Source organism: Sus scrofa, chromosome 1, assembly GCF_054392235.1.
Source record: "Sus scrofa isolate SSC_HxYL_T2T_F1_AM1 chromosome 1, Sscrofa_HxYL_maternal_Yorkshire_Landrace_v2.0, whole genome shotgun sequence".
In the NCBI taxonomy this organism is placed as follows: Eukaryota; Metazoa; Chordata; class Mammalia; order Artiodactyla; family Suidae; genus Sus; species Sus scrofa.
The window spans coordinates 18,723,105-18,746,573 of NC_139383.1; the positions used below are offsets into that span (position 1 = coordinate 18,723,105).

General features: G+C 39.3%; 1 long non-coding RNA gene across 11 annotated transcripts in view; it reads left to right on the plus strand.

Moving 5' to 3' along the window:
- The window catches only part of LOC102160169 (uncharacterized), a 426,691-nt gene that overhangs the window by 185,028 nt on the left and 218,194 nt on the right, over positions 1-23,469 (plus strand). For all 11 annotated transcript variants that reach the window (XR_014845125.1, XR_002338311.2, XR_014845124.1 and 8 more), the window contains one exon: positions 15,459-15,561. This is a non-coding gene — a long non-coding RNA (uncharacterized LOC102160169). The remainder of the gene's footprint in view (positions 1-15,458; positions 15,562-23,469) is intronic.

The window sequence follows — 23,469 nt, forward strand, 5'->3', positions numbered from 1 at the left end:
GGCTATCCAGGAGCCTCCCAGCCACTAGTCATCTCATTAGCAGACAAAAAGACACTTATCATTTTAGAGATTCCTAGGGTTTTAGGAGCCCTGTGCCAGGAAAGAGAGATCAAATACAGGCATACTTTGTTCTATTGCACTTTTCTTTATTGCACTTCAGAACTTGTATTTTTTTTAAACTGAAGATTTGTGGCAACTCTGCATCAAGCAAGTATATCAGCACCATATCCCTAACAGCATTTGCTCACTTCATGTCTCTGTGTCACATTTTGGTAATTCTTGCAATATTTCAAACTTTTTCATTATTATTATATGCTCTCAGATGATGGTTAAATTTTTTGGTAATGAAGTGTTTTTTTAATTAAAGTTTTTGCATTTTTAAAGACATAATGCTATAGCACACTTAATAGACTACATTCTGATGTAAACATCACTCTTCTATACATTGGAAAACCAAAATACTCATGTGACTTGCCTTATTGTGATATTTGCTTTATACTGATGTTCTGGAACCAAACTTGTAATTTCTCCAAGAGATGCCTGTATATATTTCCTATGTAACAATGGCAATATTCAAACAGATAAACAGTCCTTCAAAGATGAACTCTACCAAATCGACTCATTGAAAATTGGTGCCTGAATGAAAATGGATGGTATTCATTTCACGAGAACTGAACTAGTTCTATGAGTTGATAGGTATATTCTCTCTATATGAGAAATTTATCTAGGAAGTCAAATTACAAACAGCAGGTTGGATGAAGAGCACAGAATCAGAATAAAAAGAGTTCATTGGATGCTTTTTATGGCTATTCAGCCATGGTAGCTCAAAGAACGATGTAGGAATCTATGCATTAAGAGAACTGGCTCATGGAAACAACCTAAGGGTCCACTGATGGGATGAATTGATAATGAAGTTTTGTTTTATCTATACAGTGGAATACTCTTCATCCACAGAAAAGAATGGACTCTCGCCATTTGTGGCAACATGGCTGTAACTTGAGGACATTATGCTAAGCAAAATTAAGACAGAAAAAGAAATACTGTATGATCTCAGGTAGATGTGAAATATAGAAGGCAAATAAAAAGAACAAAACCCAAACTCATAGATTCAGAGAAGATGTTGGTGGTTGCCAGAGGTAGAGAAGTTGGGAATGAGGAGGTGGACAAAATGAGTTAAGAAGGTCAAAGTTACAAACTTCCAGTTGCAAAATAAATTAAGTCATTGGTATAGTATTATAAAAAGAAAAAAGACGAGAACGAGAACTAGCTCATTTAGACCTAATCCACTAGACCTGTCAGGGGACAGCTTTAATATTACAGGTCATGACTGTCCTTTGACATTATTTTTATGCTTCATGCTAATTCTCATTTACACACTAAAACAAAACAAAAAAAAAATGACTAAGGATTTTTACTACAATTAATACTTTTTTTTTTTTTTTCTTTTTATGGCTGCATCTGCAGCATATGGAAATTCCCGGGCTAGGGGTTGAATTGGAGCTGCCGCTGCCGGCCTAAACCACAGCCACAGCAATGCTGGAAGTGAGCCACAACCATGAACTACCCTGCAGCTTGGGGCAACGCTGGATCCTTAACCCACTAAGTGAGGCCAGGGATCAAACCTGCATCCTCAAGGACACTGTCTGGTTCTTAACCCACTGAGCCACAATAGGAACTCCCACAATTAATACTATTTAGCTGTAATTCCAGCCTCCATAACTCCTTATTGATACATACTGTGTACAGGCTATGTATAAATTCACTCAATCTTTATAATTACGTGAAGTACCACTAACCTTATTTTACATATGAGAAAACTGAGGCCTAGAAAGTTCGGTGAGTTGAACAGAATTACAGCAGAAGTAGTTTAGCTTGAATTTAAACTATCTGTCTGTCTCCAGATCTCTTGTCTTTATGACCCAGTTGATTAACTACAAGCCTAGATAAGCTAATGATTTTCTGAGAGGACGCTGAGGGCACCAAGCCTCGGTGTTCCTGAAACACTTTAGCCACTCATTACTGAGGGACATTTTTTGTACAGATGGCTAATCTCATTAATTACACTTCTCCCAATTTCATTCTCAGCATGTGAACTTGAAGTTATGAGGGGTATCTTGCTGACACCCCCATCTGCCTTCCTAGAGCAATAGAGGCTCTTCTGCAACAGGAGTCAGGGGAGAACGAAAGGCAATGGGCGTAATAGTGAGAAATTGGGAGAAGACAAGAGGTAAGACAAGCAAGTTTATATGCAGTAACTTGTATGTTCTCAGTGAACTAGGAGCCAAGACCATCCTTTAGCTGGGGCAATAAAAAGTCCATTTTTAAGGTCAGTGCCTTTAGTGGTGTTGATGAAGCAGTATTAGGAAAGGAATAGGAAACGAGAATAAGTTTGTAGCGATCCAAGAATCAGAGCCACAGACTCTAGTAATCTTCAGATGCTGAGGAAATTGAGAGAGTAACTAGCGAGTTTATGTAGATAGAGGTGTCCAATATGAAATGGGCCCCTGTTCTTGGGTTTAAAACAGAGCGCTAGACTGGAGTATGGGTTTGAGAGTCATCAGTTCAACCAGTGCTTGCTACTTGAGGAAATATAGTGACAAGATGGCTCAATCAGACTGTGTAGAAGACCAAGAATGCGACAGGACAGAATGGGATCCTGGAGATTAGGTAAGACTGGGCAGGGAAAAAGTAGCCCTTGGTGGAGACCAAGCTGGAGCAGTGAGAAAGAGTGAAGAACCCCACAAGTGAAAATAAATACTAGGGAATCAATGTTGAAGGTGGTGTGTATGGTCTGTGTATATCTGATCCATCATCATATGTGCTTTATAGACAGTATTCACACCAATAAATTCGGGATGAAATAAATGACTCGATTATATTTTCGAGCAAATCCTTTAAGATGCTTGAGAGGCAGTCTGGTAACATGTACAGAACACTGGTTTTTACAGTTAAGAGCCCTAGGCTTATTCTTAGTTATTAATATTCTGTGTGACTTTGTGACCTACTTTCTCTGAGCATCAATGTTTGTGAAAATTTTTTATACACGCTGTATCAGAAAGGATTATTGCTTTTTAAAAAGTTGTGTAACGTAAGAAGCTTAACTGTTTATATATAAATTCATTATTTGAAAATTTATAATTTGTGACAGAGCAAGAATTTTTAAACTAGGTTTTTATAGGCTTGTGTATTCTGTAACTAAGATGACAGTGGAGATAATTTCTGTCTTAAACCTTAACTCGATTTCACATCTATGAAAGTTTTGCTTGTGTATAAATTGTATTTGGGAGAATGTTTTATTCACCATTTTCAGAGCTATTTCTTTTTGAATTTCTGTCTGTTTTGTTCCATATTTGAAGGCAATATTATATGATACATATGATAAGCAATATTTTAAACTATCATATTATATGAGAGTTTCCTGGGAAACTATACCTCTGTTATTAAAAGCAATAATTTTCTTTGTATCTAACATGAATTTTGACTAACTTCTATTGCCTGATACTAGTATTGCCACAATAGGTTATCTTCTTTTGGTATCATCTTGGTTTATCTCTTCCTATTTATTAAATGTAATAATTCTATATATTTGAGTACTAAGTATGTTCAGGGCTAATAGCAATAACTTAGAATTTCTGCTTTCTTATGGTTGAAATTAATATTTTATATTTCTTGTAATTACTGGTTCAGATTCATTTTGACTATTTAGTTTAGCTCTTCTTTACCATGATATTTTGTTTTTGTTTTGTTTTTTGCTTCTCTGATTTGTTTGAATATTTTTGAATAATTACTTAGCTTGTGTAAAATTGTACACTGACTTTTTTTCCTTGTCTTATCACCTCTATTTTTGCTGATGTGACTTTATGATCCTTTTAATTGCTATTCTTTTATAAGTAATCTCTCTTTCTCCGAGTTACTTTTAAGATTTTTTCTTTGATTTTATGTTCCAAAGTTTCATTTTGATAAGACAGTGCAAATTTATTTTTTACCTGCTCAGAATTAACTTTATTTACTTAAATTGTATACGGATTTTCTGCTTGGAAAATTCTCTACTGTTACCTTTTAAGTTTCAGTGTTTTCACTATTTTCTCTATTATTCTTTCTAAAACTCCTATTGAAGTATGTTAGAATTTTTCAGTTTATTCTCTTTATGTTTTAACTTTGTATTCCTATTTTCTATTTTTTTTATAGCTCTGAGTAATTTTTCCAAACTGTTTTTGCCTCACTTGTCTTCCCTTTGACTATGTTTATGTACTGCTTTACTTATTCCTTCCATTCGAGATTTTATTGGTAGTCTTTTTAATTTCTAGAAATATATTTATTTGTCTAATCTGCCTTTTAAAATAGTGCCAGTAAATGTCTTAGTGTTTTTGTTTGTTTGTTTTTGTTTTTTGCTTTTTTTTAAGGCTGTACATGTGACATATTGACGTTCCCAGGTGAGGGGTCAAATCAGAGCTGCAGCGGTCAGCCTACGCCACAGCCACAGCAATGCAGGATCCAAGCCGCGTCTGAGACCTACACTACAGCTCACTGGTAACGCCAGCTACTTAACCCACTGAGTGAGGCCAGGGATCAAACCCACATCCTCATGGTTACTAGTTAGGTTAGTTACCACTGAGCCATGACGGAAACTCCCTTAGTGCTTTATTTTATAGTCTTATTTTTTAACCCCTTATACTTATTTTGGAGTCATCTTATATTATTTTAGGGTTTAAATAGCATGCTAATTATCCTCTTATATTTGCTGACTTTCTCGCTCTTTATTTCCTTTAATGGTTTAAAATCTCTTAGGGTTAGCTCATATTTACAGGTATTTATCTGAGAAAGTCATATGTGGATCTGGGCTTCTTTATAAAGTACTCGTATCTTTGTGTTGTTTGTCCACTGACTTCTGTGAGAAACCCTAGTTTCCGTGTGCTTTTCTTTTTAGAACTCATTTCCCAACTTGAGTGTCCTGTGCACATTTAGATCTCATACCTAATTAGATGTACAATTTTAATTTCTCTTGGGAAATTTAACTTTTCCCTATTGAGTGTTTTGAACAGACTGCCAGTTTCCTTGCCATTTATAGACCCCATTTCATGGACAACATGGCTATATCAGGGTCCTGGCTTTATTTTCCATGTCTCTTATCCTTGGATAAAACTAGGTGTAAAAACTTAACCTTTTGCAGTTGAGATCTATATTGAGATCTAATGGGTTCTTTTCCTCCCAGCAGCAGAAGCATCGACTTTTATACTTACTCTTTCATTTATTCTTTTAAGATTAGCTTTGTATTAAAGAAATGTTATATTTACCAAATATTTCTATATATATATTTTTAAGTGGAAGTAGATTCTGCATCAACTAACCTGGTAATATTCCTAAGAGATAATATATATTAGGCTAATTTTAATTAGCATATATCTTTTCATTATATAGATAGTATATTTTTTATTATAGGGCCATACCCACAGTATGTGGAGGTTCCTAGGCTAGGGTTGAATCAGAGCTGTAGCTGCCAGCCCACACCACAGCCACAGCAACTCTAGATCCCAAGCCGCGTCTGTGACCTACACCACAGCTCACAGCAATGCTGGATCCTTAACCCACTGAGTGAGGCCAGGGATCGAACCCACATCCTCATGGATACTAGTCAGATTCATTTCTGCTGAGCCACGACGAGACCTCCATAATTAATATGTATCTTGGAAAAAAATCTATTTTCAAATATTTTGGTTTAGTGCCTTTATTTCCTATCTTTCCTGAACCAGTGTTTCTGAAATACAATGTTTAAAATTTTTGGAATAGGTTTCATGAGTATACACACAGCTTAATTTTAATAGAACATTTCAATCCCGATAGAACGTGTTGTAAAACCTACCCGAAAACTGTATACTTTGGTGCTGAGTGTGAGAGAAAGTAATCATTCTTCTGTGTTTTTCAGACATTATCTCATTGGCCCTTACTGGGAACCTGACACTAACTACTTGCTCCGTTTTCTTTTTTGTATTTAGTAAAGTGTTACACAAAATTGACAGTCTTTCTGGTCTCATTCTGCTGTTTCTCGTGTACCCGACTCTTGCTGAGCCTTATAGTTCTGTCCACTCTTTCTGTCTGAACACCTCTACGGCCCACCCTGCAGCCCCCTTCTCTACGGAGATGCTCCTCTAGGACACAGCAGGCACAGAATAGGTGTTTTCTCTTTGGAAAGTGAATGAATGAATGGAAGGTGTGGACCTGAGCTGCTGGAGTTCCCCCCAAAAGATATGTTGATACCCAGTACCTATGAATGTGACATTTCTGGGAAAACAAGTTCTTTGTAGATGTGATCAAGTTACAAAGAGGTCATCAGGGTGAGCCATGTGATGTCAGAAACAGAGGTAGAACCCCATAGAGGCAGAGGCAGGAATGATGCAGCTACAGGCAGTGACTGCGGAGGGTTGGTGGCTTCTTCCAACATCGAGGAAGAAGCCAAGAAAGATTATCCCCTACAGGCTTCAGAGGGAGCATGGCCCTGCTGACAGCTCGATTCAGACTTCCGGCCTCCAGACAGTGAGGCAAGACATGTCTGTTGTTTTAAGCCACCCAGTTTGTGTTCCTTTGCAACTCTAGGAAACGAGTATAGGTTTCCTTAGGAAGAGCCCCCATGTTTTGTATTAATGAGCACTGAAGTCTCATCAACCTTTGCATCTGGGGAAAATCACAAAATCCTGTCATCAGACTTGCAAACCTTTTAAGATGACATCAGCTTCCGTTTTTATTCTTTTTTCCCCCTCATAACTGGTCATCCTTTATGCTGCCTGAGAGAACCTTCTCATTCCATGAGGAAATGAGATTACCCATCCTTTCTTCACTCGGTCTGGATCAGTGCTAAGGAGTTACTTTGGGCTCCTGCCTTGTCGACCCCCCACCCCTGTGGCATTGCTCTACCTTCTGACCTTGGAGTTCAACAGGAAATAAAAGGCTGAGATGGTCAACAAGGAGGAAGCAGGTTATTCTTTAGCTCTGGTCAAGTTTTGCCTTAAGACGTCTTCCTTCCACATCTCTGTCTATGCCACATCCAAAGAGAGTCAAACAAGAATAACCATTTGCTTGCCTTTGGAGGCCAGCACCCCTATACTCTAAAGAAAGTAGGAAAGTGTGAGCTGACCCGTCTGAAACTCTTTCTGTGGATGGCAGCTCTACAGCAGCGTCTCCCGACCCACTGATGGAAGTGGGTTATGGACTGCTTGAAAATGGCTTCGAGTGGGAGAAGAAAAGTAGAATCATCCTGCTCTTTTCATAAAGGTCAGACTACTGACTGCCGCAAATGATCACGCTTATTTTACTTAGTCATTTTTTCCCAAGCAGGGATGAATATATTTCTGGTTTCTCTTTTTCTCCAGTGACCTTCATCCACCCACTTACCACCTTTTCTTCTTAGTGTTTTCTCCTTGCTTCCTCACCCACCTACCTACTTCCCATCAATTTCCAAAAGAAAAGCTTAGCATAAAGGATGTGCCTATTAATATTGGTATCAAGATGGAAAGGTATGGAAGAAAAGGAAAGCTCTTTGCCAGATGACTCTTTTGGGAGTTGGAGGGGCCAGGAGGGGAGAGCGTGTACCCCTATATCTCAGTGCACACACCCTCTCTGCCTGCATTTCAAACTTCTCTACTAAGCGCCTCGACATGGGCTTGTGGCTTCAGGATGACAACGTTAACAGTTTCTCACACCTTCTAATACAACTCGTAGCCATTGTTCTTTCCAAGGAGTTGGTACTAGTTCTTGCATTCTGTCTGCAAAATGATGAATAGTGTCCTCTTCTTTGACATGGGTTCAAATCTTGGCTCTACTAGCTGTAATCAAAGAATTTAACTTCTCTGAGCCCTATTTAATTTCTTATCTTACAGAAGGACTAATAATACCTACCTTTCTGAGTTAGTGCAGGGATTAAATGGCAACCCTTGAGTTCTCTGGTGGCTCACTGGGTTAAGGATCTGGTATTTTCACTTCTGTGGCTCCACTAGTGCTGTGGCATGGGTTTCATCCCTGGCCCGGGAACTTCCAGATGCCTCAGGCACTGAAACAAAACAAAACAAAAACAAACAAACAAAAAGTCAATCTTCATGGCCTTGAACAAGCACTTACTAAAACAGGTGACTGGTTACTATCTTGATATTGTTGATAATATTTTGCTCCAGGCTCATTTTCAGTTGGCTGTCAGTATTCTGCTTTGGAACAAATTCTTATGTAAATCTACCAGGAAACAGAAATCTTTGTGTACATGTGAACCATTGTGCCAGGGCTTTCTCAACTAACATTCACCTTTAAGATGGTCAGAGTTCCCGTCGTGGCGCAGCAGATGAATCTGACTAGGAACCATGAGGTTTCGGGTTCGATCCCTGGCCTCGCTCAGTGGGTTAAGGATCCAGCGTTGCCATGAGCAGTGGTGTAGGTTGCAAATGCGGCTCAGATCCTGCATTGCTGTGGCTGTGGCATAGGTCAGCAGCTGTAGCTCTGATTAGACCCCTAGCTTGGGAACCTACGTATGCCGTGGGTGTGGCCCTGAAAAGACAAAAGACAAAAAAAAAAAAAAAAAAAAGGGTGGTGTTGAAGGAGTGGAGGGCACCTGGTTCCTTTTGTCTCTTTTTTCTCTGAAACTTTGTTGAAGTGGGAATGCAGAAAACTCCTTGGCAGGCAAAAAAGGAATCAGGCCGGAGTTGAGACTGGGATGAAGGGCAATGGGGCTGTACCTTGAGAAGGCCTTGCTGAGGGGCCTTGGGGGTGCACAGCACAAGGTCGTGGGTAACAATGCTCTGATGCAGATCTCCAGTTGCTTAGAAACTTATTGCCGCATCTTTCCCCAAACACTTCCGTGAAGTAGATATTACACTAATTTTATAGACGACGACCCAAGGTGCTGAGCTTGCTCACTCCAAGGTCAGCCAGCCAGTTAGTGGGAGGGAAAAAGTAATACCTGAGGCATTTCTTCCATTTTTCTCCATAAGGACAAATGTTAATGGTGCCTAAATGACTGACTCTTTTTACATAGCTCCACAATGAATTTAAAATTACATAGCAATGAATAAGTTTCTCATTTACACTAAACTGAGAGAAGTTCCTGTCCATTCAAATCGAAAATTTAGAAGATGACAAAGCCATAGGATAAGTTTTATATGTTATTTATCAGTTGCTGAGGCAAAATGCCAATTAAATGAATTCATTTGGATGACCCATGGTTTATCGTCTTGTAAATTTTTTTTCCTTTTCTTACATTTCCCTTCTCTGCATTTGTTAGCAGATTTTTATAGAGTCCATGACTTTTCCCCCACCCCTTTAGTAATATTGTTTGGAATAAATAGTGAGAGAAAGCAAGCAAGCAAGGATTTCATTTTCAGATGATATTTTCTCTCTGCCTCTATTTAATCAGTGGTTTGTTGCTTTGTTAACTTTTACTTGTCATGTGATAAAAGTGAAATAAGTCTTTATAAAATAGATCATCAATTTTACCTAACTCTAAAAATGAACAAGAAAAATTATATAATCCTTAAATGCCTTGGGCTTGGATAAATGCCAGGGAAAAATTCGTAAGGAAGAGAGGATATATTTAATCCCTTACTCTGTCTCTTTCCAGGGCACTGTGGTCAAAAGAGCATGCAGTTTGGAGATAGGATAATTGCCCTGAACTCCAGAGCCACCTTTTGCCACCTATGGGAAATGGGGAGTCATTTAATTTTTTGAAATGTTAGTTTTTTGCTCCAAATATGGTAGAAGTTGTTACTCATATCCAATTGTTTTTTATGAAGAAGAAATGAGATAATATGCAGAGTAGAACTTTGTAAATTGCATGCTGTGTGGGTTAATTTTATGTCAACCTGGCTAGGCCACAGTACTTAGATATTTAATCAAACATTTATTCTAGATGTTTCTGTGAAGGTATTTTTAAAATGAGATTAATATTTAAATGGGTAGACATTGAGTAAAGTATACTACCCTTCATAACGAGGGTGGGCTTTATCCAATCAACTGAAGGCCTTGATAGAAAAAGACTACCTTAGTTAGAAGAAGGGGGGATTCTGCTCGGAGACTGCCTTCAGATATGAACTGCTAACTCTTCCCTGCATTCCAGCCTGCTGGCCTACCCTGCAGATTTTTGACTTGCTAGTCCCCACAACCCATGAGCCAATGCCTTAAAATAAACCTGTTTCTCTTTCTCTATTCCTCCTGCTGGTTCTTTTTCTCTGGAACCTTGACTAATACACACACCGTTATACAATGCAAAAGATATTTAAAAACATCTCTTTTTTTTCATTAGAGACATTTAATTTTTTTCCCATTTCTTACTTTCTATTTCTGGAAAATGTATAGCTCTGTGATAGAGAGAGCTTCTTCCTTTTATTTTTTGGCCAGCTTTATTGATTTACATACAAAAAATTCACCAATTTTGGGTCCAGTTTGATGAATTTGGACATTTTTCGTCAACATCATTATACAAACATTTCTATTACACCAAAATTTCCAGCTGTCCTTTGGCAGTCAATTCCCTTCCCGAACTTCTGGCCCCAGGCAATTGCTAATTTCCTTAGTATCATAATAGTTTTGTTTTTTCTAGAATTTATTAAAAAGTGAATTCATAGAGTACACCATCTTTGTATGAATGTCACACTTTTGAGAATCATCCATATTGTTACATGCATCTATAACTTGTTCCTTTTTTATTGCTGAGTAGTATTCTACTGTAGGAGCATGATCACATTTTGTTTATTCTTGCATCTGTTGAAAGATGAACCATTGTGTGAGGTTATCATAGGCCCTAGAGTCAGGCTGTGCAGATTTGAATCTTGGCTCTGCCTCTTTTTAGCTGTGTGATCCCAACTCCTCTGTGCCTCAGTTTTCTCAACTGTAATATAGGTATAAAATTGTACTTTCTTTATGTAGTTGTTGTAAGAAATATGTGTATGAATTAATACATAAAGGAATAAAGGAATACATTAAATGAGCTAAAATATAGATTGGAAGAATATCTGGCATTCAGGATGCATACTCGGATGTTAGACACTTTATAATTATTTAAAAGTAGCCTGTTAGGTGAGTCCTGTACAACCTCAAGAAGTAAACACATCCTTCCTTGGTTCCATCTGTTTCAGTTCCTTTATCTGGACCCAATCATACAGGGCTTTGCTGTCAGTTAAGTTTCTAGGCTGCAAACTGAATTGATAATATAATCCCCCATGCCTACTCAGGATGTTTCTCCTCCCAGGAACATTTGCATTTTTATAGAAGACTCTGGAAGATACGGGAACATCCAAGTTCTAATAAATTAATTGCTGTTTCAGGCCATTCAGGCAGCACTGCTATGCTACACAACTCCAGGAGGTGCCGACTCAGCAGCCAGTGAAGGAAACAGTTTAGTATAGTGGATATCAAACCTTGCTCACTGGCATCTCTGGGGTTATGTAGGCAATGGAAAGAGAGAACTCCAACGACCCTATTTCCCCCTTCCACCATAGGATCTTCTGTCTGATTTCCATACTGGACATTTGTCTACTTTAAAAAGGAGGTTTTAAGTCCACAGGTTTAAGGAAGGATCCTTATTATTATTACTATTATTTTTGTCTTTTTAGGGCCACAGCCATGGCATATGGAAGTTCCCAGGCTAGGGGTCAAAGTGGGGCTGCAGCTGCTGGCCTACACTACAGCCGTAGCAACACGGGATCCAAGCCATTAGTATCCTCTTGGATGCGAGTCCTGTTTGTTACAGCTGAGCCACAACAGGAACTCTAGATCCTTTTTTTTTTTTTAAGAATGAATTTATAGAATGCAAAGGTCTTCTTACCAGGAGAGTATTAAAATCCTTGTGGCTCTGACAAAACTAGCCTCTCTTGAGATAATGGATGAGAGCCTCATGATCACATGGCCTGAACAAATTATACCTTCACTTTGGCTTTGCCAGGTGATCTGGACCCCAAGAGGCTTGCTGAAAACCAAATGTCATGATGTGACTGACACAGTGAGTATGGAGACAGTTGAATTCCTTAAATGCCAAAGGTCTCTTAAATTTTCTATCCACAGATATGTTTATTTAACAAATCCAAGAGGATTTACATAAAGCCTTTTTTTTTTTTCCCCTCTGGTCATGGAAACAATAGAACAAAACTTCTACATTTTTGACCTTTGGGATCTCACTGTTCAGTCCTTTTTATTTTTAACATTCACACAACATGCACACATTTTAAATATGGTCATTTACTATTAGAACTAGAAGAGGGCTTATAAAGGGCATCTTGAATAATCTCCTCCCCCAATCAGGGCAGAGATTTCTCTATCACTTTTCATAGAAGCCTACATTTTTAAAATGCTATACGTGGAAATATATTGTAAAATTTCTTAAGATACAGAGCACATCCTGTAGAGACTGGCATCTGAAAATTGCCTGAGTTAAGTTACATAAAATGCCTGAGGGGTGTTAAGGTAAGGGTTGGGCCCTGATGTAAAAACGACAGGAAACACATCAGCAGTGGAAAGATGGCAGGGGCCGAAAGAATGCCTACACTCCTGAGTATTGTCTTTTCTCCTTCCTGTGAGTAGACCTAATCTCTATCTGCTTTTGTCTTCTGAACAATTACATCACTGCTTCTGATGCATCCTCTGCTTCACTGGCCAGTAGCGATGAACCATCGATACAGAACATAATCAGCCCGCATAAATTCATACCTGGGAATGGCTGGCCAACATAGCTGAGTAGGTTGTTGGTTGTGCTTTCAGTGTGCAAAGAGACCAAGAACGGGCCTTGATGCCCAATCCCGATCAACCCTTTAAACAGATTTGAAAGGGAGCTTGTAGTCGTATGAATTTTGTAGTTTTCTTGTGTGTATAGCTTCCGACCTTGTAGCAGAGTGAGGGTGGTCATGGCGCATAGGAAGGAACACATTCACAGAGATTTTTTTACATCAACACCATCCCAGTATAGTGACCTCCTAGGTGGAACAAAGAGCCTTTCTAACCAGGAGTATGTGTGTAGAATCCCAGAACAAGTTCTTTTTTTTTTTTTATTTTTTGGTCTCTTCAGGGCCATACTGGCGGCATATGGAGGTTCCCAGGCTAGGGGTTGAATCGGAGCTAGAGCCACCAGTCTATGCCACATCCACAGCAACTGCGGGTCTGAGCCACACCTGCAACCTACATCACAGCTCTTGGCAACACTGGATCCTTAACCCACTGAGCAAGGCCAGGGATCGAACCTGCGTCCTCATGGATGCCAGTCAGATTCATTTCCACTTCCACTGAGCCACAGTGGGAACTCCTCAGAACAGTTTCTTACTTGCCTGACCTGAGTTGCAGCCTAAGTCTGGGCCAATCACCATGGCCAGCAGTACTGGGGTATTGTGATCTGTCAAGATTTGGTTCTAAGACCACCACTAATAACCAGGGAATCAGCTTATTATGAGAGGCAACTCCACCAGGAGTGGATAGAAAGGATAAGGGGAAGTTCATAAGAGGAAAGAGGTTATTAACAGAAGTAAGAGAAGAGATGCTGTACACAAACAGCAGCTGTCCCTCAATATCAAGGCATACTGGAATCATCCGATAAGATTTTAAAAATACTAATGTCTTGAATCTCACCCCCAGTGATTCTGTTTTGGTTCTTCTGGGGTATAGCCTGGACTTTGGGGGTTTTAAAAAGCTCCTCAGTTGATTCTAATGTACAACCGGGGTTGAGGACTCTTTGCCCAATTGTCTTTCCAGGTCATTATTGTACACATCACCAAAAAACCATCCTTCTATGTCTGAGGCCTCTGCTCTGAACAAATCCTTGATTCCACATGAAGGTGTTCAAAACTCACTCAGATTTGACCTTGACTTCCCTTTCCAGTCTTATATTCCACTATTTTATTCTCACCCTATGTGCCGGCAAATGTGGAGTGTTTGTTGGTCCCCAAACATCTGTAAAATACCTATAGTTTCTTGTGATGATTGTCCCATTCTTCAACTTAGAACACAGCTGTCCAATGAATTTTTTTCTTTTTTTGCAATGATGAAAATGTCCTTCTGGGAGTTCCCGTTGTGGTGCAGTGGTTAACGAATCTGACTAGGAACCATGAGGTTGCAGGTTCGATCCCTGGCCTCACTCAGTGGGTTAAGGATCTGGCATTGCTGTGAGCTGTGGTGTAGACTGCAGACGCGGCTCAGATCCCGAGTTGCTGTGGCTCTGGCATAGGCTGGCGGCTGCAGCTCCAATTAGATCCCTAGCCTGGGAACCTCCATATGCCACAGGAGCAGCCCTAGAAAAGACAAAAAATAAATAAATAAATAAATAAATAAAAAATAAAATGTCCTTCTGTAACATCAAGTATGGTAGCCACCAGCCATGTGGCTATCAAGCACTTGAAATGAGGCTAGTGTGACTGAGTTTTGAATTTTATTTCAGTTTAATTTTAATAGCCGCATGTGGCTAGTGGCTACTTGGCCGGGGCAGATACCATGTTTTATCCAATGTATCTGTCCACATACTGTCCACATTTACATAATTTTTAAAGAATTCTGTCCATTTTTTAAAAAATGAATCTTCAATTTATTTTTCTTTTCTTTTCTTTTCTTATCTTTTCTTTTGGCTGCCCCCATGGCATATGGAGTTCCCAGGCCAGGGATCAAATCTGAGCTGGAGCTGCAACTTAATGCCACAGCTGCAACAATGCCAGCTCCTTAACTCACTGAGTTGGGCTGGAGATTGAACTGGGGATGGAACAGGGGATCAAACCAGCAACTCCACAGAGACAAGCCAGATCATTAACCCACTAGGCCACAGCAGGAACTCCAAGTTCTGTCCATTTTGTGTAACCCTCTTTCCCTGTGGTTTCCCCTGAAGTCTCCAGCTAAAAGGCTTCTCTTCACTGTGCTAATTACTGAGCACTGTAATTGGACCCTGGAAGTGGCACTTATCTATTCTTTATGTCACACCTGCCCCCACTCCAGATGTTAGAAATTTATTAAGAGAAGGGACTGATTAGAGAGCTTGTGCTTAATAAAAACTCATTGAGCATTTGTTGAATAAATGCAGAATAGCACCAACCATAAATGTCTGTACACACTTAGGTACTGCAGAAGGGGTACATATTACTAGGCAACAAATACATACCCATTCAGTTTCATGTGTTGAAAAGTGTCACCAGTTAGATGGGAAGCCACATGTGCTGGCTGTGTGAGAGAAACTGGGTCAGTAGAATAGGTAAGAGAGAATGACTAATCTATAAAGTGACCACAGGGTGTTAGCCTATTTTATTTGGCTTGGAGGCAAAAAATAATGGGGGAGTCAGACGTTCTAATGATTTTTATTAGAGTAAATGAGGGGGCCTGGCCACTCAGAGTACACTCTTAACACTTCATGAAGAATTCTGGGACCAGTCCTGGTAAAACAGTTATAAATTCATCCTGACCCACGCTTTTTTCCAGAATTAGTTTGTAAAATGATGAACTCTCACTTCCTAAATTTTCTGCAGATGCTACTGTTGCTGGGGAAATGTCACTGTTAGAGAATAGAAAACCATTATTCCGAAGAGTATGGAAGACTGACTGAATCAGGTCTGGAACATTATTGAAATGGTAAGATAAACTGGAGTCCTCTCTGATCAAAGAAAAATTCTTTTTTTAAAAAAAAAAAATGTGGTCCATTCTGAATTATGGCCAAATGTCACCGAATCATTTTCAGTGAGGTTTTATCTGTTAAGGGCCAGGAGACAGGACGAGGCTGTGAACTCCTCCTGGGAACCCTGCCGCTGAGGCTGCCCTCCCTTGAGGTTGCTGGTAATGGAAGTGGCTGAAGCTGGAGGTCACTGACATTTTGAGAACACCGCAAACTGACACTGTGTAATATTATGACATTTCATCCCAAGACATTCAATCTCTTTTAATCAGTGTTCATGCTGGGGATACTTCACAGTTATTTGCTTTTGCATAAAAATGGAACACTTTGGCATGTCCTTAACATAAGACTGATTTACTTCCCTCTCTTTGCCACTGTTTCCACATCTCCCTCCCTTCTCCTGTTGCTCTCTCCTTCTCTCCCTCCCTCCTTCCCTTCTCCTTTTCCCCTTCTTTTCCTCTCTTCATTGTTTCTGGATGTCCCTTTCATTCATGCTATTTTTTCCTTCACTGTTATTCTTCCTGGCATGTTGGTGTGCCAGGGTTCTCCCACCACCTTCTTAGTAAGCTTCCACTGTGGAGTCTGGAAGAAAACCCATCTCATCTCTCTAAAAGCTGCTCATCGTCCCCATCATCCTTGGCTAGGAACAACTTGCTCTCCCCTGAATGTTGCTCTGTGGACGACTTAACTTCACATACTTTTCGTCTCTCTGTTTTCCTTTTCTCGTTGGCTTCAGATATTGTCATAAGCATCCAGCCACTGTTCTCAGGCCTCCAATTCTCTTTCCTCCTTGTGTGCAGGGCACTTTATCTTACTTTAAAGCTACTTAAAATTTTCTTCCCCTCTCAAAACCCTTAAATGCAACACTGATCATTGTCAATTCTTTTATATCTCAGAAAAGATAGAGTCCTTAGCGTGAGCAAGTGGTTCCACATTTCAATCCATGGCCGAGGTGCCATTTTCTTTCTTTGAAATAAATGAACAATTATGTTATAAGTTATTTTATTGTGCCAAGTGGTCAAAACCTAATCTCAGTGTAGGGAAGTGTTTCTCAGCCTTGACATTGCTGACCTTGGGGGCTGGGTAATTATTTGGGGAGGGTGTTCTTCTGGGCACTGACCTCTGCCCATCAGAGACCAGTAGCACCTCCCAGCCGTGACAACAGAACGTGTCTCCAGACATTGACAAATATCTGCCAGGGGGTGAGATAGCCCCCACGTTGAGAAGCTGTGGGTTTGCCCCTCCCTTTCTGCGGGGGGATGTCTAAGGGCCAGGGCAGGGCCTTAAGGAGGAATGGAGAACGCCTTTCCTTGAAATCATTCATCATCTACATAGACTCGTATGAAGGATCCCTATTCCCATTTTGACTTTGAGCCCCTGGTGCTTGTGCTATGATCTTACAAAGGGCTCTCAGAACAGCTGTCTCTGCTCTGCTCTGCTCTCAGGCACAAAGCTATTCTTGCATTATTGCAAGATGGACTTTGCGAGGTGGCCCCAGGCCTGTCTTGGTGCCAAGCTAGGGCTCCAGGCTGAAGGACAGTAACCCAGGGGTCTTGCTGGCTCCAGGCACTCTCCTGGGGCCAGGGGCCCAGTTCTGTCTGATCTTGGATTCCCAGTTCCCTCTGGGGAGACTGTTCTATAGGACAGAGCTCAGGAACCAACAACCCACCACCATCCAACTCTGATTCTGCTGTGACTTTCCTGGTGCCTGCAGACCTGACCATTTTTATGTAGTCTGAGGACAAGCTAGCTTGGCTCTTTATCTGGTTTTCCAAAGATACTCTTTTATGGCCTAGAATTATGTACTTCACAGTCCTGCTTTTAACACCAAAAAGTTTTTTTTTTTTGCTTCTCTGCTATGTTATTCTTTCCCTGAGGTGATGAATCCTACCAAGTGAATAGGTTGCGAAAAGGATTCAAGAAAATGAAAGAAAAAAGTTTTGGTTAAAATTTTAATTACCTAAAAAAAGCATCACTGCTTTATTTTGGTGCTATATTATCATAGGATTATAAATATTGGGAAAACCAGATAAAGAGCCATTTTTATTCTTAGCCTATAAAAGGCTCATTAGGACTGTGGGGAACCAAGATTCCCAGGGAAGCAAAAGCTTAGATGATGGTGGGCTCCTGAGATGGGTGTCCTGTGGGTAGGCCTTCCAAGAAGGAGTGGGGAATTTAAGATGGTACATTACGGTTTTGTCTGTGCACTCTGGTTTTGCTTTGCTTTAAGGAGCCAAGGGTTCCTTAGTAATCCTCATTGTTCTTTGCAAGATGTCTTGTTCACTCCTCACTCCCAATTTCCCAAGGTAGAGTTGGTTTATACTCTTCTTTCCTAAACTATTAATGTAAATTATAAACTATTTAATGAGTTTACATACTTAATTTACATAGACGGTATGAGGATTCTTATTTTTTTCACTCAACACTCTGTATTTAGGATATGATGGGCCTAAAGTGATATCTCTTTGTTTTAAATCACATTCCTCTGATTACTAATGATTTTCAGCATCAAAACATATATTTCTTTGGCTCTGAATTGCCTTAAATATCCTGCACTTAGTTTTTAAATTTAAGATTCCTATGCTTTTTCATATGGATGTGTTTCTTTTATATTCTAGGTAATAATTTCTTGTGATTTTAGACATAGCAAATATCATATCTCTGTAGCAGCTTTATGTGAACTTGATTCACAGAAATTCTTAATTTGATGTGATGAAAAGTATTAACTATGCCTTTGGAATTTTAAGAAGATCTTCCCTAACCTGAGGGCACATTATTGTCTGCCTTTATGGTTTCTTTTGGATTATTTCTTTACTATATCTGAATTCTGTTCTGGTAGGTACAGATAAGTATGGATTTTTCTCCATAATGAGAAGTTTTTCTATTATCATTTACAAACAGTCTGACCTGTGGTGCCATGTTTATTATAACATAAATTCTGAGATATGAGTCTGTCTCACAGTCATTCTATTCTCTAGGTCAATTTGTCTGTTTTTGTATTAATATTTTACTGTTTTTATTATAACAACCTTCTAGTAAGTCTTAGCAGCTGTTAGATCAAGTGTTCCTTTCATTTGCTTATCATGGTGATGTTGTCTAGAATCATAATTCAGGTTGCTTGTAAGCAGCACTTGGGGGCTAGGATATCAACATATGAATTTATAGGGAGATACAAATACTTAACCCATAGCATCAAATAACTATGTGAATCAAGGGAGACTCTTAAATGTTGGTGGTGAGAATATACACAGATACAACCAGTAGGAAAAACACATTGGTACTATTTTGGAAAAGTGTAACATGCACAGTCTCCACAACATACCAGTTTGATTCTTGTATGCGTTATACATCACGAAGAAGTACTTGCTTATGGATCCAAAAGAGAGGTGTGAGAATATTTGCACCAGTATCATAATAGCAACAAATTGACAATAACATAAAATCCTTAGGAAAATGGATGAACAAATTATACAATATTCATATAATGAAACATCTTTTCAACAGAGACGTTGAACTACAACAATGAGGGTCACCATGAGTAAATATTAAAAAGTATTATTGAGTGGAAAAAGCAAGGCTGAAAAGAATGAATTAAAGATTTCAAAAATAAGCAAAACTAACATGTATTTTTAAAAGAGTGTGATTAAAAATTAAAACTCAGGCTAGTGGGTTCTACTGATGAAGAATAAGAAAGGAGGAAAGGATGATGCAGAACAAAGAAGTGTCATGGTGTGGATAGTATTTTCTTTTTAAATTGGTGGTGATTGCCTGGTGTTTGCTTTACCTTTTATGTTCATAACTTGCATATGTCACATACATTCGTTTCACATATCAAATATTCCAAAATAAAAGAATCCAAGGCTAGTATGCTTTACCTCTTTATTACAATGACAAAAATGGTCAACAGGTGCTATTTTTGCACTAATCTAAAATAATCCCTTCCTCCTTGAAAACACTTTCCATCTTCCTTTACCTCCTTTGTACTTATTTTTAAATCAAATTTTATTGTTTTAGTTAGTTTAATCTGTTTGCTCTACTTGACAGTAAGATTAGTGCACCAATTATCTTGCATTTGATTCCCTCCTGTCTGTTTTCTGTAATTCTTGACTCTGAACTGTGCTCTCAGAGGCTGAAGACTGTATCACTTTGAGTCATTTGATCTCATATTTTCAGTTGGATTAGGCCAGTAAGAAGCCCTGGTAAACTAGAGTGTGAGAAGAAAAAGAGATTGAGGAACTTCTTCCTGCAATTTCCTTGTCTTTAGGCAGAATCTGTATGTATCCTTTGTGACCATGTCTTAAAATCTCCTTGTTTGAATATTATGTCCCCTTGGCCCATTTAACATTATCTGTGGTGGTGGCTTCTAAGTCTTGCTGGTCTTGGGGTGCTTATCACTTCTCTAAACATTTCCTTATGTAAATAAGCCGCTCTCTTATTAAAACCATTTCATTTGTACCATTTGGGGTAAAATTTTACTCTTGCCTGAATCTTGTTATACATTTGGTCTGTTTCAGTTGCTCCTGTTTCCTCAACATCTAGAATAATACCTCACACAAGAGTAATAACTAAAAAACTTAAAAAAAAAAGGGGGGGGGGACAAATACAAAAGATCCACTCATATTTCCTTAGAATGTGAAAGGACTTTAATGGACGCATGATCCAACTTTTGCTATTATAGGTGTGGAAATAGGTCTTGAAGAAACGTGCAGTGGAGAGGAAGTCTAGGCCCTACCCACAGCCCTAGGTACTGATGGATGGCTTCATCGATAACACAGCCCAGATGAATACATATGATTGTTTTCCATCAGCAGCCTCTGATTAGGTCAAGGCTGGGAGCCTGGATCCCTGTATTATGGATCCACCTAATGGCTTGTAGCAGAGAAATCTGGCATGAGAACTTTACCCAAAGAAAATGATGACTCAATAACACTCATCAGATTATCTTCCTTGGAGAACTAGAGTGCAAAATGCAGAGAGTGTTCCTTTTGGTAATGGAAGGCTGATGCTGGAAAAGACACAGAAGTTGGGGCTCAGAGATGATAAGGTGGCAGTGGTCATGTGAGACTGTGAGTATGCAGAGGTTGTGAATACATTCAAGTGCAAAGTATAGATGTCATGACTAAGCAGAAACTAAAAGATATCCAGCAGTAGAACTAGAGAGAAGAGCTGAGTCACAATCTTGGCAAGAGATTGTCTAACCAAAGAATGATAAGTTAATATTGGTAGAAAAACAACATTGGATCCTAAATCATCTTCTAAATCTCAAGCTCTATTCCTTTTTTTTTTTTTTTTGAGGCCCAGAACATATCTGTTACTGAGTTAGCAAAAGGTCCCTTAGTTCTTTTTTTCACATATAATTTTACAACAAACTCTCACTATCTAAAGTTACAGCAGATACAAAAATAGTGGAAAAACCAAAACTTAGCTCCCAGCCGGGTATTTTTTTCCTACCACATCACTTACATTGAGTTATTGATCAAATTTTTAATCTCATTTATGATTCCTTCCTATTTCAGCCTCTTTTGGAGGAAGTTTAAAAATCCCATTCTTGCCCATTATGGCTCAGTGGGCCGAGAACCCGATTTAGTGTCTCTGAGGATGTGGTTTCGATCCCTGGCCTTGCTCAATGAGTTAAGAATCTGGCCTTGCCCCAAGGTGTGGCATAGGTCACAGATACAGCTCAGATCCAGTGTTGCTGTGGCTGTGATGCAGGCCTCAGCTGAAGCTCTGATTCAGCCCCTAACCTGGGACCTCCATATGACGAACGTGTGGCCATAAAAAGAAAAAGAAAAAAACAAAAACAAAAACCCAGGCAATGATTACAGTCTAGTATTTCTTTTCTTTCACATTTATCTGTGTGAGTTTTAGAAAGTGTTGACGACAAACCGAAGGTATTCCAATGGCTAACCTCAAACTTCTCCATATTCATGATATGTATTTTTTACAAATGATCTAGATTTCAAGTGAAGAAATAGAAAAAAAAAAAAAAAAAATCAATGTCCGGGTGATGACAGTGAGGAGGATTACATGAAAAATCCGTTGTTTTATTCTTCCAAAATTTTAATCCCTAATATCCCAAATCCCAGCAGAACTGCTCTGAGAACAGAATCTCAGGTGGAGAGGCAGCCTAACAGCCAATAGGACAGAGAATGAAGTGATGATGCATGGAGCAGAGAGACACAGAAGGCAGCAGCATTAAGATTGGATAAGGAGCAGCCTGGCACAGAGGAATGCATTCTTTTGGGCAGATTCATAAAGGGGTGATTAGTATGAGCGAAATGTAGGAGTGTCATTTATCTTGATTGTCCCAAAGCCCTTGACAGGATATTTTCCTGAAGACTTTTTCACAAAAAGTGAACTCAAATTGCCTTGAAAATTGGCTGATGAGTCCAAAAAAAAAAAAAAAAAAAAAAAAAAAAGATAAATAGCAAATGTGTCTAGTTTTAGAAAAGTAGCTGAATACGACAAAGAATTGGTATCATTTTTTTTAGTCTTCTCACATTTTCAAAAGCTACCTGAAAATAGTTTTAAAAATAGGCGATGAGCTAAACTTATTGTGTGTTAAGTTCCCTGACTGCAGTGGCCATATATTCTGAGCCAAAATGAGGAAGGGTTTTTTTATGTTGCTTCTAGGTGAAAGAGAAGGCGAGATGCCATTAGGAAGCCAGCTTATTAGAATTTCCAGCATGTTCTTTACTGTGTACAGGAATTTCAGGACAAACTTTTGAAACTTTTATAGAAAATTTTGGACATACTTTATCAAGCAATGAGACTGGTGATCCCTGCTGTCAGGGAGCTTAGGATCTAGGATAAGGTAGTTGAGGTTTGCTCACCACTTCTTAAAGCAAATTTCAGAAACCTGGGGATAAACATCATGGCATAATTTCTGATTTTCTTTTTCCTCTCCATTCTATCCCCTTCTTCTCCTTGTAATCTGAGAGTATTTAACGTGTAAATTGGATCATGTCATTAACCTTAAAATCCTTCAAAGACTTTCCATTGTGCTTTGCAAGTGATTCAGGGATCTTGTTCATCGTTGCATTTGCTACCTGTCCCTACCTAGGCAGTAGTAGGAATGTAGTGACAATTCCTATCAATAGAAATCATTAATGTGCCTGCCATACAAGGTGGACTCTAAAACATCAGATATTTTAGTGCCTGGGTCTGCTCGGTTCACCAAAACCGAGGACGCAATTCATTTGGACCCCATTGTAGCTGTCAGGCCTCTCTGAATAGTTCCGCAAATTGTGATTTCCACAACTTCAAGGGTGTTGATTGAAAGAAAAATGGGTCACACAAGAGTTACAGATAACTTTTATTCAGGATCTTACTGAAGACTGAAGCCAGGGAAGTGGCCACTCAGTAGCCCGGAGGAAGCTGTTCTGAAGATGTAGGGGGAGAAGCCAGTTTATAAGTGATTCTTTTAGCTAGGGAACATGTGCCCTCAAGCATACACATCTTGGTAAAAGATTACTGCTACTCAAGAAGGAGAGATATCTCAGGGTAATGATCTTAGTGCTTTTCTGTATAAGGGAAGATGAAATAATCTTGGTTCGTTAAAATCCTTCTTGAGATAGACATCTACCTAAGGGGGCTGCTTGTCCAAAGCAAAGAAGGCCTCATCCTGTTTGCTCTTCGAGTGCACTGGCAGTTAGCAGCTGCAGCAGGCTGCGGCTTAAATTCCTACAGAATTTAATTTGGTGGAGTTTCCCCTGTGGCATAGTGGGTTAAGGATCCAGCATTGCTGCAGCTGTGACATAGGTTGCAGCTGCAGCTCAGATTCAATCCATGACCTGGGAACGTCCATATGCCATGGGTGCAGCTGAAAAAGAAAAGAAGAACAGAATTTCAGTATTCAAAAGGTATAT